At 42.9% G+C, this 15,426-nt stretch overlaps 1 pseudogene; it reads left to right on the plus strand.

Annotated features, from left to right (window-relative positions):
* Window positions 1-1,407: 1,407 nt before the first annotated feature.
* On the plus strand, window positions 1,408-7,528 carry LOC102413008 (annotated as a pseudogene).
* The last annotated feature ends 7,898 nt before the right edge of the window (window positions 7,529-15,426 follow it).

A 15,426-nucleotide genomic window follows, 5' to 3' on the forward strand; every position in this document is an offset into this window, starting at 1 on the left:
GTCTTTTCCAATGAGTCAACTCTTCTCATGAGGTGGCCAAAGTACTCGAGTTTCAGCTTCAGCATCATTCCCTCCAAAGAAATCCCAGGGCTGATCTCCTTTAGAATGGACTGGTTGGCTCTCCTTGTAGTCTAAGGGACTTTCAAGAGTCTTCTCCAACACTACAGTTCAAAAGCATCAATTCTTCTGCACCCAGCTTTCTTTATCCATATGGTCTGTTTTCTCACTAAACCAAATGAGAAAAAGACTTGAAACTGTGTTCTATTCACTTTTTATTTTTTTTTGTTTGTTTATTTATTTTTTTTATATTTTATTTTATTTTTAAACTTTACATAACTGTATTAGTTTTGCCAAATATCAAAATGAATCCGCCACAGGTATACATGTGTTCCCCATCCTGAACCCTCCTCCCTCCTCCCTTTTAATTACATCTTTCAGCACAGTGTCTGTCACATAGGGGGCACTCAGTAAATGTTTCCTGAATAAATAAATGATGACTGAGAACAAACCTTCCTTGTCAACTTTGTAATTTTGGAATTCTAAGAAGTAGCCTGGGATAACAGAAAGCCCTGGTTTTGGAGTCAATCACACTGATCTGCCTGTTAGGTCTTTCTCTGCTCTCACTAGCAGTGTGGGTGTCCAAAGAATGTACTGCACAGAATGGAATACTTGAGAATGAAAGGAAAGCGGTAACCAGAGTGCCAGGGAAATAAACTGGCATCATCCTTGACAAAATGGACTATGGACACCCTATATCCATGTAGCCTTAGTTACATACTTAGGCAAGTATCTTAACCTCTGAATCTCAGCTTCTTCATCTGGAAGATGGATATGATTCCTGCTCTTGGAGTTCTTTGGTTGGGATGATGGATGGACCAAGAGCATCCAGAGACACAAGATAGAATCACCGACCTTGGTGATTCCTAACCACCAGGAGAGGAGAGCAAGATGAGTGTGGATGAAGGAGGTTTGTAGACTGTAGAAGGTGTATTTGAGGAGGGCCTCATCCGATGGCCTAAATCAGACTGTTCTTCCTCCACATGTAGTTAAAATGACATAAGCCTCCAAGGAGGAGCACAAGCTCTGGGGTCACCCTTTAGGGACAAATACTGGTTCTGGGCATTGCTGACTGGGTTTGGATACAAATTCTGCTCCTGTTTACCATGGGCTCTTAAGGTTGGGAAGTCCACTGTGCTTCAGTGTCTTTGTCTGAAAGTTGAGGTGGGGATAGTATGATTCACAGAGGTTTGTTGCAAAGATTAACTCTGAGAGTGACGCTCACTGTGTGGTCTGTGCACTAGTGTCAGTCCATGAACTGTTTGTAACTAGGTTATAAGTAAGTACAGGAAACTCAAGAAAGCTAGAAACTCAGAGCCATCAGCTATTGCCATGACATCCAGACTTAGGATGGATGTGATCCTGAACAGCCCAGAGACCAATGTGAGTGTTGCACTTGACGGGGGAGGTGCATACTAGCCTTGCACAGTGGATCAGTGACTAAGTTGCAATGGGCTGAAAATGTAAAATTAAATAAAACTTATATGTAATTCCAGACAGTTGAGAAACACTGCTTTTGAACAATGTTGGATATGTGATTAGTTATTAAACAGTACTACCCTCTCCAGTACTGCCTTCTTATTTACCATGATAATTATGTTTATAATGAGGCCATACCAGCTTTCAAAAGGAAATACTATTGCATTATCAATGATTTTAATAGCATTTAAAATTTAGAAAGAGTTAAATTCCTGTTCAAGTTTCAGTTCAGTTTAGTCACTCAGTCATGTCCAACTCTTTGTGACCCCATGGACTGCAGCATGCCAGGCTTCCCTGTCCATCACCACTCGCAGAGTTTGCTCAAACTCATGACAATTGAGTCAGTGATGCCATCCAACCATCTCATCCTCTGTCATCCCCTTCTCCTCCTGCCTTCAATCTTTCCCAGCATCAAGATCTTCTCCAATGAGTCAGTTCTTCCCATCAGGTGGCCAAAGTATTGGAGCTTCAGCTTCAACATCAATCCTTCCAGTGAATATTCAGGACTGAATTCCTTTAGGATTGACTGGTTAAATCTCCTTACAGTCTGAGGGACTCTCAAGAGTCTTCTCCAACACCACAGTTCAAAAGCATCAATTCTTTGGCGCTCAGCTTTCTTCACAGTCCAACTCTCACATCCATATATGACTACTGGAAAAACCATAGCCTTGACTAGACGGACCTTTGTTGGTAAAGTAATTTCTCTGCTTTTCAATATGCTATCTAGGTTGGTCATAACTGTCCTTCCAAGGAGTAAGTGTCTTTTAATTGCATGGCTGCAATCATCATCTGCAGTGATTTTTGAGCCCCCCAAAATAAAGTCTGACACTGTTTCCACTGTTTCCCCATCTATTTCCCATGAAGGGATGGGACCAGATGCCATGATCTTCGTTTTCTGAATGTTGAGCTTTAGGCCAACTTTTTCACTCTCCTTTTTCACTTTCATCAAGAGGCTTTTTAGCTCCTCATCACTTTCTGCCATAAGAGTGGTGTCATCTGCCTATCTGAGGTTATTGATATTTCTCCCGGCAATCTTGATTCCAGCTTGTGCTTCCTCCAGCCCAGCATTTCTCATGATGTACTCTGCATATACGTTAAATAAGCAGGGTGACAATATACAGCCTTAATGTACTCTTTTTCCTATTTGGAACCAGTCTGTTGTTCCATGTCCAGTTCTAACTATTGCTTCCTGACCTGCATACAGATTTCTCAAGAGGCATGTCAGGTGGTCTGGTATTCCCATCTCTTTCAGAATTTTCCACAATTTATTGTGATCCATACAGTCAAAGGCTTTGGCATAGTCAATAAAGCAGAAATAGATGTTTTTCTGGAACTCTCTTGCTTTTTTGATGATCCAGCAGATGTTGGCAATTTGATCTCTGGTTCCTTTTCCTTTTCTAAAACCAGCTTGAACATCTGGAAGTTCACAGTTGACATATTGCTGAAGCCTGGCTTGGAGAATTTTGAGCATTACTTTACTAGCGTGTGAGATGTGTGCAATTGTGTGGTAGTTTGAGCATTTTTTGGCATTGTCTTTCTTTGGGATTGGAATGAAAACTGACCTTTTCCAGTCCTGTGGACACTGCTGAGTTTTCCAAATTTACTGGCATATTGTGATCTAATTAAACTTAAAAGTTTTGCACAACAAAGAAACTACACAAGGTGAAAAGGCAGCCTTCAGAATGGGAGAAAGTATTACAAAACAAAACAACTGACAAAGAATTAATCTCCAAAATATACAAGCAGCTCATGCAGCTCAATACCAGAAAACATCAACCCAATCAAAAAGTGGGCCAAAGAATTAAACAGACATTTCTCCAAAGAAGACATACAGAGGGCTAACAAACACGTGAAAAAAGGTTCAACATCACTCATTATCAGAGAAACGCAAATCAAAGCCACAATGAGGTATCATTTCATGCTGATCAGAGTGGCAGCCATCAAAAAGCCTATAATCAATAAATACTGGAGAGGGTGTGGAGAAATGGGAACCCTCTTACACTGTTGGTGGGAATGCAAACTAGTACAGCCACTATGGAGAACAGTGTGGAGATTCCTTAAAAAATTGGAAATAGAACTGCCATATGAACCAGCAATCGCACTGCTGGGCATACACACTGAGGAAACCAGAATTGAAAGAGACGCAGGTACCCCAGTGTTCACTGAAGCACTGTTTACAATAGCTAAAACGTGGAAGAAACCTAAATGTCCATTGGCAGATGAATGGATAAGGAAGTCGTGGTACATATGCACAGTGGAATATTACTCAGCTATAAAAAAAAACACATTTGAGTCAGTTCTAATGAGGTGAATGAAACTGAAGCCTATTATACAGAGTGAAGTAAGCCGGAAAGAAAAACACCAATACAGTGTATTAATGCATATTTTTGGAATTTAGAAAGTCAGTAATGATGATCCTATATGCAAGGCAGCAAAAGAGACACAGATGTAAAGAACAGACTATTGGACTATGTGGGAGAAGGCGAGGGTGGGGTGGTATTAGAGAATAGCATTGAAACGTGTATGTATATTACAATTCGTAAAATAGATGGCCAGTGCAAGTTCGATGCATGAAGCAGGACACTCAAAGCCAGTGCTCTGGGACAACCCAGAGGTGTGGGGTGGGGGGTTCAGGATGGTGGGACACATGTACACCCAAGGGTGATTCATACTGATGTATGGCAAAAACCACCACAATATTGTAAAATAATTTTCTTCCAATTAAAATAAATAAAATTAAAATGAAGAAGAACCAAGGTTAAGACTCAAACACACTAAGAATGTTCTGCACAAAGTATACATTGGATGTTTCTCACTAAATTCTCTCTTCCACTCAGTAAACATGCTCACAAGTATCCATCCCAATAGGTGGAAGCTTTGGGTATTCCAAACCATGTTTGATCCAAAAGCTAATCATATTTAATTCTGGAGAACATTACATGAAAAACATTTTTAAGATTAAATTTTGCAGACTACCTAGCACAAAATGAGTCTCTGGTATGGAGTTTATATCACATTAGAAATGTGGTAAGTAATGGTGAACAGAGGATTGAGGGTTTTACACCCCACATTTTACAACAATATATATATTTTTTTAATCCATGAGTTTATACTCATTCCGACAAGATATAGAATTGCTATGAGAAAGGGAAAGCTCTTATTTTGTAGTAGAAAGCCAGCTCACAAATGTAGACAGATTGACAGACAAGTACCATGTGACAGTAATCATTGTCATAAATAATTCAGCCAAAATTCATCATTGGCTGACTACATGGTGAATGTCGGGGCGTGGGTGTTGAGAGGAAAACGACATTTCATGGACTCAAAGTATCTTCTCAGCTTAATTCTTTAAGGAAGAATTGTTTGTCTAAAGTGGGAAAATCCAGCAAACACAGGCCATGCAAGTAACCAGAGTACACATTACTAATAAAGAACTTAATAACACCCTTTTTTTTTTCCTTGTTTTTAGAAAAATTTATTTAAGTATAGTTGACTTACAATGTTGTGTTAATTTCTGCTAGACCACAGTGATTCAGTTATACATATATGCACATTATTTTTCATATAAGTTAAATAAACAGGGTGACAATATACAGCCTTGTCATACTCCTTTCCCAATTTTGACCCAGGCAGTCAATCCACGTACGGTTCTAACTGTTGCTTCTTGACCTGCATACAGGTTGCTTAGGAGGTAGGTAAGGTGGTCTGGTATTCCCATCTCTTGAAGAATTTTCCACAGTTTGTTGTGATCTACACAGTCAAAGGCTTTAGCATAGTCAATGGAGCAGAAGTAGATGTTTTTCTGAGCATAGACCATAAGGCCCCCAAAGCCTGGAAATGTACTTCCTGGTCCTTTACAGGAAATCTCTGCCCTCCCTGCCCCAGAGCTCTGCTGTTCTAAGCGAGGCCTGAGGACCAGCAGTGTCAGCTGGCTTGGGAGGCTGTTAGGAACACGTGATTGTGGTCTCTACCCCAGACCTACTGACAAAATCTCCAGATCCCAGGTGGATCCTGCTCACAGTACAGTTTGAGAAGCACTGGTTTAGAGGCCCTGCTCAGTTCATCCTGCGGTTGCACCTTCCCCCAGGTGCAGGCAGCCAGAGCAGACCAGGGCGTGTGGCCACCTGGAGCCCCGCCCTCTCCAGGCCATGCTCTGAGCATCTAGACCCTAGAACCCCTGCTCCCAGCGCCAGTGCAGGCCTCCCTCCTGGGACCCGTGTCCCAACCTGACAGGTAGTCTAGATACAGCTGTTTATGGGGCGGAATAGGATGGCTTGAGCTTGGACTTGAAGTCTGTAATGCTCTTGCTTGAGCAGCAGATTCCTCAGGGCACAAAGAGGGTCAGAGCCACAGGTGGGAAGAGCAGGGGGAGGGCTGGGGGCTGGGTCAGCCCAGCCCTCTGCTGTCCTGCCTTCTAGCTCCAAACTCCAGGGTCCAGGAATCCCAGCCTGCCAGGTGGTTATGACGGTGTACTTGACAGTGTGTTAGCTTGATTTATAACTTTTAAATATTTAAACATATAGGATGGGCTTCATTTATATTCTTGACCCAGGGCCCACATATGTGAGTGGCAGGTCTGTTAAATGCTTCTCAGAATGTGCTCAGAGGACCCCCTGCATCCCAATCCACTGGGACTGGGATGTTGGATCAGATCTTTGGGGCTGGAGCCCAGGACTCTGCATTCTTCCCCCTCCCCTGGTGACTCTGACCCACAGCAGAGCTACAGGAGCACTTGTAATGGAGGGGGGTGGGGCGTTGAGAGGAGCTGCCCTGAGTGGCAGGAAGTGTCAGGAGAAGAGAGGGCGGTCCCAGGTCAGAGGAAGGTGCTGACCACAAGCTCACACCTTCCTGCCTCTCTCATGTTTCTCCTCACAACCTGGCCTGACCACACCCCCGGGAGTTGGCTGCAGGGAGAAGCTGCTAAAATGGGGCAAGGGTGTCCTCCTGCCGACCATGGGGCTCTTGGGGGCTGCCCTGCAAAAGGAAGGACCTGAGTCAGGGGCAATAGGAGCAAAGGGGCTGCAGGCCCCTGGAGGGACCACATGGACCCACCCAGGGTGTCAGGCTGAGCAGGTCTTTGGGCAGGGACACCTCCTGGTCCCACAGGACACAGGTGGAGCGCGGACAGACTGTGCAGTTCCACCAGGGCTCAGAGGCTGCATCTCTCAGTTAGGAGTCTTATGACCTCTAGCAAGGTCCTTAAGCTCTGTAAAATGGTGGGGGTCCTAACATCCTAATACCCTCCGAGCTTGTGTTAAAATTAAACATGATGGTCTTTCTTTCAGGCTCATGGTGCTGGTAGGATGAAAGCGTCGTGGTCTTAGCCAGGAAGCTCTGTAGCTACCGACAAGCCCTGAAATGGCATGGTAACAGTACAATAAAGCCCATTTGGGCACAGCCCTGAAGGCCAACCCTTTTAGATGCACTTCTCATGCCAAGAGAATTGTGCTCGAAAAAATAGGGGTTGAAGCCAAACATCCAAATTCTGCCATCAGGAAATGTGTCAGGGTTCAGTTCACCAAGAGTGGTAAAAAATCACAGCCTTTTGTACCCAGAGATGATTGCTTGAATTTTATTGAGGAAAATGATGAAGTTCTGGTTGCTGGATTTGGTTCCAAAGGTCATGCTGTTGGTGACATTCCTGGAGTCCACTTTAAGGCTGTCAAAGTATCCAGTGTCTCTTTTTTTGCCTTGTACAAAGGCAAGAAGGAAAGACCAAGATCATAAATTTTGATGATGAAAGAATGATAGTAATAAATTTTCATATGCCAAAAAAAAAATTAAATGTGATATGATAGTTAAGCAAAAGCACATCCTTGTCACACAGAGCAGAATAAGGGGCAGCTGCTATTTATTGGGACGCTTATTACATTACACCTCTGCACTTCTTGATGCTTGATATCATAGGCACTTGTCACTGCTTGTGTTCAATCATGTCCAACTCTTTGTGACCCTGTGACTGTAGCCCACCAGGCTCTTCTGTTCATGAGATTTTCCAGGCAAGAACAGAATACTGGAGAGGGTTGTCATTTCCTCCCCCAGGGCTTCTTCCTGACCCAGGGATTGAACGTACATCTCCTGTGTCTCCTGCATTGGCAGGCACATTCTTTATCACTGAACCTGGGAATTACCTGTCACTGACTTTAGGATCAGTTCCCTCAAGCCCCCAGGGGGCGCTAGTGGTAAGAAATCCACCTGCCAGTGCAGGAGATCCAAGAGTAACAGGTTCGATCCCTGGGCTGGGAAGATCCCCTGGAGGAGGAAATGGCAACCCACTCCAGTATTCCTGCATGGGAAATCCCATCCTCTGCCTATGGGGTCCCAAAGAGTCATCACAACTGAGTACAAACACACACCTCAGATCCCAGGCACAGGAAGGTTCCAGTCACAGCTGTATGCCACACCCATGGTTGGCCATTGGCCCGTAGCTCCCTGAACGTCCCTGTGCAGGAGCAACTCCTGAAGTTCGTACTGAGCTGCTCATCCTGTATAGTTCCCAGGATTTCCCTCCCAGCAAGCCACACCTGGGGAATCCTGCTTTTATGTGTGTGATGAACTAAGGTGGGGCTTGTATGAAAGCTCCTGAGACAACTATATCATACTGAAAATCACCACCAGGGCACAGAAGAATCCAGGCATCCAGGTGAGAAACGTGGAAAGCCTGTGCAATGAGAGGCCAGGAAGGCCTCAGAGTGGGCAAAAGGGGTCACAGGCCCCCACCCCAACTACACTCTGTACACAGAAACATACACTCCTGCTCCTGCAGAATCACTCTGTCTGTTTACTCTGCTCCCTCATACAGGTAGAGTTCTTTATATCCTCAGTATGGCAAAGGCCAGTGGTTTGTAAACTTGGCTACAAATTTGAATCACCAGGGGAGCTCTGTAAATCCCAGTGCTGAAGCCTCATCTCAGTTAAATCAGAATCTCAGGGGAGGGGATGCAGAAATCAACACTTTTTAAAACCTCACAGGTGATTCCACCCTGCAGCCAAGTGAGAACCACTGTTGGAGGCTGAAGATCTCATTTCTTCCTAAATGGCAGCTGCTTTCCTTGCTAGAAAGTATGAAAAAGCATAAGTCGCTTAGTTGTGTCTGACTCTTTGCAACTTCATGAACTATAGCCCATGAGAATTCCATGGAATTCTCCAGGCAAGAATACTGGAGTGGGTAGCCATTTCCATCTCCAGGGAATCTTCCCAACCCAGGGATCAAACTCGGGTCTCCTACACTGCAGGCAGATTCTTTACCATCTGAGTCACCATGAGAAACAGAAATGGTTTGATTTTTTATTTTGTTACCGATTCTCCCAAGTGAGATCCCCTATCCTCGACAGGAGGTGGGGGTCCTTCTGCCAGGGGTGTGCGTGTGTATGTGCACGCATGCTCAGTCACTCAGTCATGTCTGACTCTTTGTGACCCCATGGACTGCAGCCTGCCAGGATCCTCCGGAAATGGGATTTCCCAGGCAGGAATATTGGAGTGGGTTGCTCCAGGGGGTCTTACTGACCCAGGGATCAACACGAGTGTCCTGCATTGGCAGGCGGGATATTTACTGCTGAGCCACCTGGGAAGTCCCTCTGCCGGGTGTGGCGCGTACCAGTAGAATGTGCTCTAGAGGACACTGTTTCCTCTGAAAACCCTTCAGAGGGCTGCTGAATGTGATTCCTGTCAACTGGGGATCGGGGGTGTTCTCATAGGACCGGCTCATCTGTGCTGCCTGTGGCTCAGCCTCAATGCCATCTTGAATCGCAGTGCTGGGGGCAATGATTCTGCACTCAGCCCTCCAAGCTGAGATGTCAACGCAGCTGTTTCACATCAGGGAGTCTTGTCTGATGGGCCGGGTGTGAGGCCTCTTCATGAAGCACCCTTTGAGCAAGTGAAACTTGACTCAGCACAAACGGAGTAACAAAAGGTTAGACTTTATTTTATTACCAAGGTTTTACTTTTACTCCCAGGGAATTGTTGATGGGCTTTGTTGGTGACTGTTTCATCACAGCCCAAGCCTCATGGAATATTAAGGGCCCCAACTTACCTTTAATGACTGTTTCCTTTGTTACCTGTGGAGATAATCCTGATGAAGAAAAAGAGACCAATTTCTCTTCTATTCCTGAAGGTCCAAAAGGGAAGGTATTGATATAATCAGTTTTATTTTGTTGTTGTTGTTGTTTTTTAACCCATAAGGTAGCTCCCTATTCTCTGGGGCTTGATGTTGCTCCTGAAATAATGGGTGCCCCTGGCACCCTTCATTTAAGGAAGAAAACTGGGTATTATTTAAATAGGAAAGGAAAGGACCTAGGCATCAGGGTCCACAGAGAACCAGGTCTGGGCTCTCAGGTGACAGGCTAAGATGGCCTCGTCACTATGGAAACAGTGTCTATGCTTGTGAGACAGGAAGGAAGTAGGTGGGTACAGATATTGAGATAAACATGATCCCACAAAAACTGGCTTGAACCAGCTAAAATCAAGATGGTTTTGAGTATGGTCTGGTCTCTGACTTCTAACTCACTCCGCCTTCATTGTAACACTAAAATTCACTCCCCTCTCAGCATGACAGGTGCTGTGATAGTTCCAAGGCTGACCATAGACGGCCAAAAAGTGAAGGGGGCGGGGTTCCATCTGCTCACCACTCAAAAGCCAATAAAGAGGCCAGGTTGATGGAAAGGAACATTTGCTTTATTTTGGATGCTGGTCTGTGTGTTGGGGGGAGGGTAGACTCCTGTCCAAAGGCTGACTCCCCCTCCCTTGACAATCAGTGGACAAGAGCTTTTTATAGACAGAGAGGGCTACAGTCAGCATTGTAAACTATAGACAGAAACAGTACAGTCAGCATTGAGTGCATTTATTATTTTTTATTTATATATTTTATTTATATTTTATTATTTATATTTTTAAAAATATTTCTATGTTTTTATTCAGATGGTTTTCATATATGGAAAAAAAGTCTAAAGTTACTTATTTTCCTCTTGTACTGATATGCACTTATTAGCTCATTTACATTTATTTATTTATTTGAGAGATAAAGAAACCAGAATTTTACTTCTTGCTTATGTACTTTTCTCTGTGCATCAGTTACGGGGTAACTGCCTTCATGCCCCTAGAAGAATGTGCTTTGGTCTTTCCTCTTTCCCTCTCTTATCAAAACAGGATTCCTCCAGGAGCAACCTAGGAGTAGAACAGACACTAGGGAGTTTGGGGCTGTCATCTAAGTAGTCTGGCTGTCTTTGTCCCTGTCATTTATGCTCATCTCCACTGATCAGTTTTGGCCATTATCCCTGTGTATCTCAGGCAGTGGGGGAAGCATAGTTCTCCCTTTGGTCCTGAGAGACAGAGAAACTTTTTGAGTCACAGTAAATGTTTTTAGAGGTTGCAGTGCCCTCCTCTTTCTGGTGGGGTGTGGGTATCCTTGTCATTCACCAGGTATGTGCTTTCTAAGACTTCCTGTGGGCAGGGCATTGAGTGGGCACTCGAGTCTGAGGGAGCGGATCTTCTCCTGCTTTAAGAAGCCTATGGTCCAGACATTGTGAACCAGTGCAGATCCAGAAATTATAACTCTTAGCTCATTTTTAATAAGCTAAAAATAGAAATAACAGGCTTATTTCTCCATTATCTCATAAAGATTAATCTGCATTTTACCTTGTAAATAAAGTAGTGAGTGACTGGCAGCTAGTAGATAGTCAAGCAAATACAGTTGAGAGATAAGTAAGAGCTGTTCTTGTGTAAAGTGTGACTAAAGAACCTAACTGTGACCAAAAATTTATTCTACAGTATGTTATTATGTACTCTGTGCCATTTTTGGTCCTTTAAGCTCAGATATACTTTAGGATTGTGCTTTCTTGGCCTCGTAGTTTAAAAAATCCATCTCTCTGTGGTACAGTTTGATTTTTCCACCATGGTGATGTACTGTTCTTGCCTCCAGGGTTTGACAGCACAGCCTTCTAATTGTTCTATCCAACATGACTCTGGTGACCACACTTCAGCTTGCTCTGAAGAAGCCATTTGCCCCGGCAAAGTGTCTTCATACACATCTATCCTCCTAGTTCTAAATTGCATCAAGCACATTAGAAATGTTGATGCAGTGATTACTCTTTGACTTTCTGTTGGTGACTCTAAAATAATACCTGAAGGTACAGAGAGAGGCAGCCCAAAGTGGCAGGAAGTTCATGGGCTTTGGGACCAATATCTGGGTTCAAATCTTCCCCCATTTTGGAGAATGCACTGTTGTCTGAACTATATTTTATGTAAAAAGATAAGAATAATATGTACCTTACAGTAGTATTGCAAGGATTTGTGAGATGATAAAAGGGTATTGTTACACAATCGATAAATGGTAACTATAACAAAAGCCATTTGTGTGTTTTTCATATGAATATTGGTACTTCATTTGCTATGTGCTGCTGAGAAAGTTAGCAGCGGCCATATTTTCTTTGGTAATACTTTTTGTTCTTTTAGGGCTTCCCTGGTGGCTCAGATGGTAAAGCGTCTGCCTGCAATGTGGGAAACCCGGGTTTGATCCCTGGGTCAGTAAGATCCCCTGGAGAAGGAAATGGCAACCCACTCCAGTTTTCTTGCCTGGGAAATCCCATGGACAGAGGAGCCTGGTGGGCTACAGTCCATGGGGTCACAAAGAGTTGGACATGACTGAGTGGCTTCCCTTTCTTTCTTTCCCTTTCTTTGTTCTTTTAAGATCACCTTCTGAAATTCACAAAATCTCTATTAATCTGTATGTTGTAATTACAGTACTTCTTTACCAAAAGAAAACCACTTTATTTTCTTGAGGAAAAACGAGATTTGTTTTTTTTTAATCACCCATATTTCCACAATAAAGAAATGATCATTGTTATCATTTTGAAATATTTTCTTTTAATGTTTCTTGTTTCATGCATTCTTGTGCAAAATTGGTATAATGGTTTCATGTTATTACATGAATGTTTTTGGTTGTCTTAGTTTGGGTGTGCTGAAGCTAAAGTCTAGGATGAGAATTTGAATGCAATAGGTTATTTGGGAGGGGGTCCCAGGAAACACTGGTAATGGAGTGGGTAAGTGAGACAAGAAAGGGAGAGAGGGCCGCACAGGATGTGTTATCAGGTATGTTCCAGGCTGGGTTACTGGAACACAGTCCTGCTGGGAAACTGTAGGAGACAGTGTGGAGCACAAGCCTCAGGGTTAGCTTCCCTGCGTGAGGGAGTAGGGGTATTTACATGCCAGCTTCTGTCTGTCTGGTGACTGAAGGCTGCCAGGGGAGAGCAGAGGAAGACGTTAAATTCCCCAGCCCTCCTGGCTGCCTTGTGCTTTAGCAGAGCTGACTCAGGTGGCAGACAAAGCCCTCAGGCAGAGTTGCAGGAAGTCAGGCTAGGGTGACATGGAAGGCACCAGGGCAGATACTGACAACATCGGCTCACCCATGTTACTCAAACAGTCTATTTTAGACTGGCTATTGAACAGTTCACAGTGTGGATGAGTGCCTCCTCAAGGGTTATAGTCCAGCAGTTACTTTTTCCATTTTCTCTTCCTCCTCACAGCAAACTTTCTCACAGGAGTTGTGTATAATCACTTTTCCACACCTTCAGACACGGTTCTCTGCTCAACACATCTTTAAAAGATTTCACTCTCTTTCTCTTTAAAATAATGCTTTACCTAAATCACCAAAACCCCTGTCTTTGCCAAATCCAACTAGTACTCTTCTGTCTTCAACTTACCAGCCTCTCAGAGGCATGGGCTCCAGCTTCTTCTGCACTCCGGTGACTGCACTTTCTCTCCCTCCTCAGTCTCCCTGGGTGAGTCTCTACCTGTGAATGCTGGACGGTCTCAGGTCTCAGCCTTGGGCTTCTCTCTCCCTCTTTCTCTTTAATGTGTTTCTGTATATCTTTTTTTTTTTTTTTTTAATGAAAATCCTTAAATAACTATAGAAAAGTGTGAATACTTAATATGGAATCCATTTGGGAATTATTTACATTTAAAAAATAAAATCGGGGAATATTTTTAGCATTCTTAAACTATTTCATGTCAAAAGAAGAGAGGAAATTTACTAATCATTTAGGAACACTTCCAAAGCCATGGGCTTCCCTGGTGGCTCAGCTAATAAAGAATCTGCCTGCAATGCTGGAGACCTAGGTTCCGTCCTTGGGTTGGGAAGTTTTCCTGGAGAAGGGAAAGGCTGCCCACTCCATTATTCTGGTCTGGTGAATTCCATGGACTGTATAGTCCCTGGGGTTGCAAAGAGTCCAACACGACTGAGCAACTTTCACTTTCACCTTCACTTTCATAAAACCACTGGTAAACCAAAGCACCTTCTGATAACATTCACTTTTCCAGCTGTCATCCTTGGGTAATTTCAGTCTCACAGAAGACATCTGACACCAAGAGGGATCTAAGTTGCCAAAATTAGATCTGCAAACTCATAATTATTCCTAGCAGAGATCTTTAGGTCCATATTTTAAAGCCTATTAAATCTTACTTTACAAGCTAGTTTAAAAGTAGTAAAAAGTAAAGTATTATTAGAAAATATAAGAAATAAAAATATAGAAAAAATAGATGTGAAATTTTTAAAAGTTAATTTGTTGTTAGTAAGTGTATATAAATGAATCTGTAAACCCCTATACCTATGTTCGTTAGACCCTAAGTGTATTGCACCAAATGGCATACTTCTACTCCTGGTAATGATATCAAATAGTTAATAATGTTTGTCATTATGTTCTGCAAACTGCGAGGGAGGGACATCAGCAATACGTGTTAGAAAAAATGTCCATAAAAAGTCAATAGTTTTGTTTTAATATTGACACATGATGGACTTCATTTCTGTTGTCCACATATAATGAAAGCCTTCACGCAAAGGTGTGACTCTTAAGAATGGGAATTATACACACAATTATAAGTTGTATGCTTGGTGAGGGTAGGAAATACATTTCATTCAGATGCAATTTGGTACTTTTGTACCCATAGCTTCCCTGAGAGTGCAATTGAAAGTAGACTGGATGAAAGGAAGCAAGGGAAGACTCTTCTCAGAAAACAAAGAAAGAATTCTAAAGTTCTTTATGTTTAGAAAGAATATTTCAGCTTTTTAACCTCTGAATGTTATAAGAGTATCTAAAATATAGATTAAATATTAATAATATGCAATACAAATTAATTTTATAGAAGTATTTCTTACCTCAAACTCCATTTCTCTTAATTTCACTGAAGTTATATTTAGGAAACAGAAAATTTAATGAAGCAAAATGGACTTGATTTTCAAGGGGTGGGAAGGAGAGTATAACTCTGGTAGTGTTTTATAAGTTATTTTAAAAAATTGACAAGAGAAAAGGTAAATTGTTCTTACTTTCTTGATTCAATTGAAGAACATTATTATCTGTTGTATAAGTCTAAGAAATACTATAAGGGATCAATGGGACATTTTATTAAAATGAATCTCAATCTATAAGTTAGAAAATCTCATTTCCTCTATTATAACACTTCATTTTTAAAAATTTTTATTTATTTGCTTATTTTAATTTTAGCCGTGGTGGGTCTTTGTTGCTATGCGTGGGCTTTCTCTACCTGCGGTGGGCAGGGGCTGCTCTTCATTGTGGTGCATGGGCTTCTCACTGCAGTGGCTTCTCCTGTTGTGGAGCACAGGCCCTAGGGCGCACATGCTTCAGGAGTTATGGTTGGTGAGCTCAGTAGTTGCAGAGCGCAGGCTCTAGAGTGCGGGTTACACAGCCTGTGGGATCTTCTGAGGGCAGGGATAGAACCCATGTCTCCTGCGTTGGCAGGCAGATTCTTAACCACTGGACGACCAGGGAAGTTTGAATGTATAATCATCAGTGTCTCACAAGCATTTAGTAGATTTTTCTTTCTGGGGGAGGTGAGGTGGGGAAGGTACAGAGATTTCCTTCTCTCACCTGCCCCCACACC

The sequence above is a fragment of the Bubalus bubalis genome, chromosome 13 (assembly GCF_019923935.1).
Source record: "Bubalus bubalis isolate 160015118507 breed Murrah chromosome 13, NDDB_SH_1, whole genome shotgun sequence".
Lineage (NCBI taxonomy): Eukaryota > Metazoa > Chordata > Mammalia > Artiodactyla > Bovidae > Bubalus > Bubalus bubalis.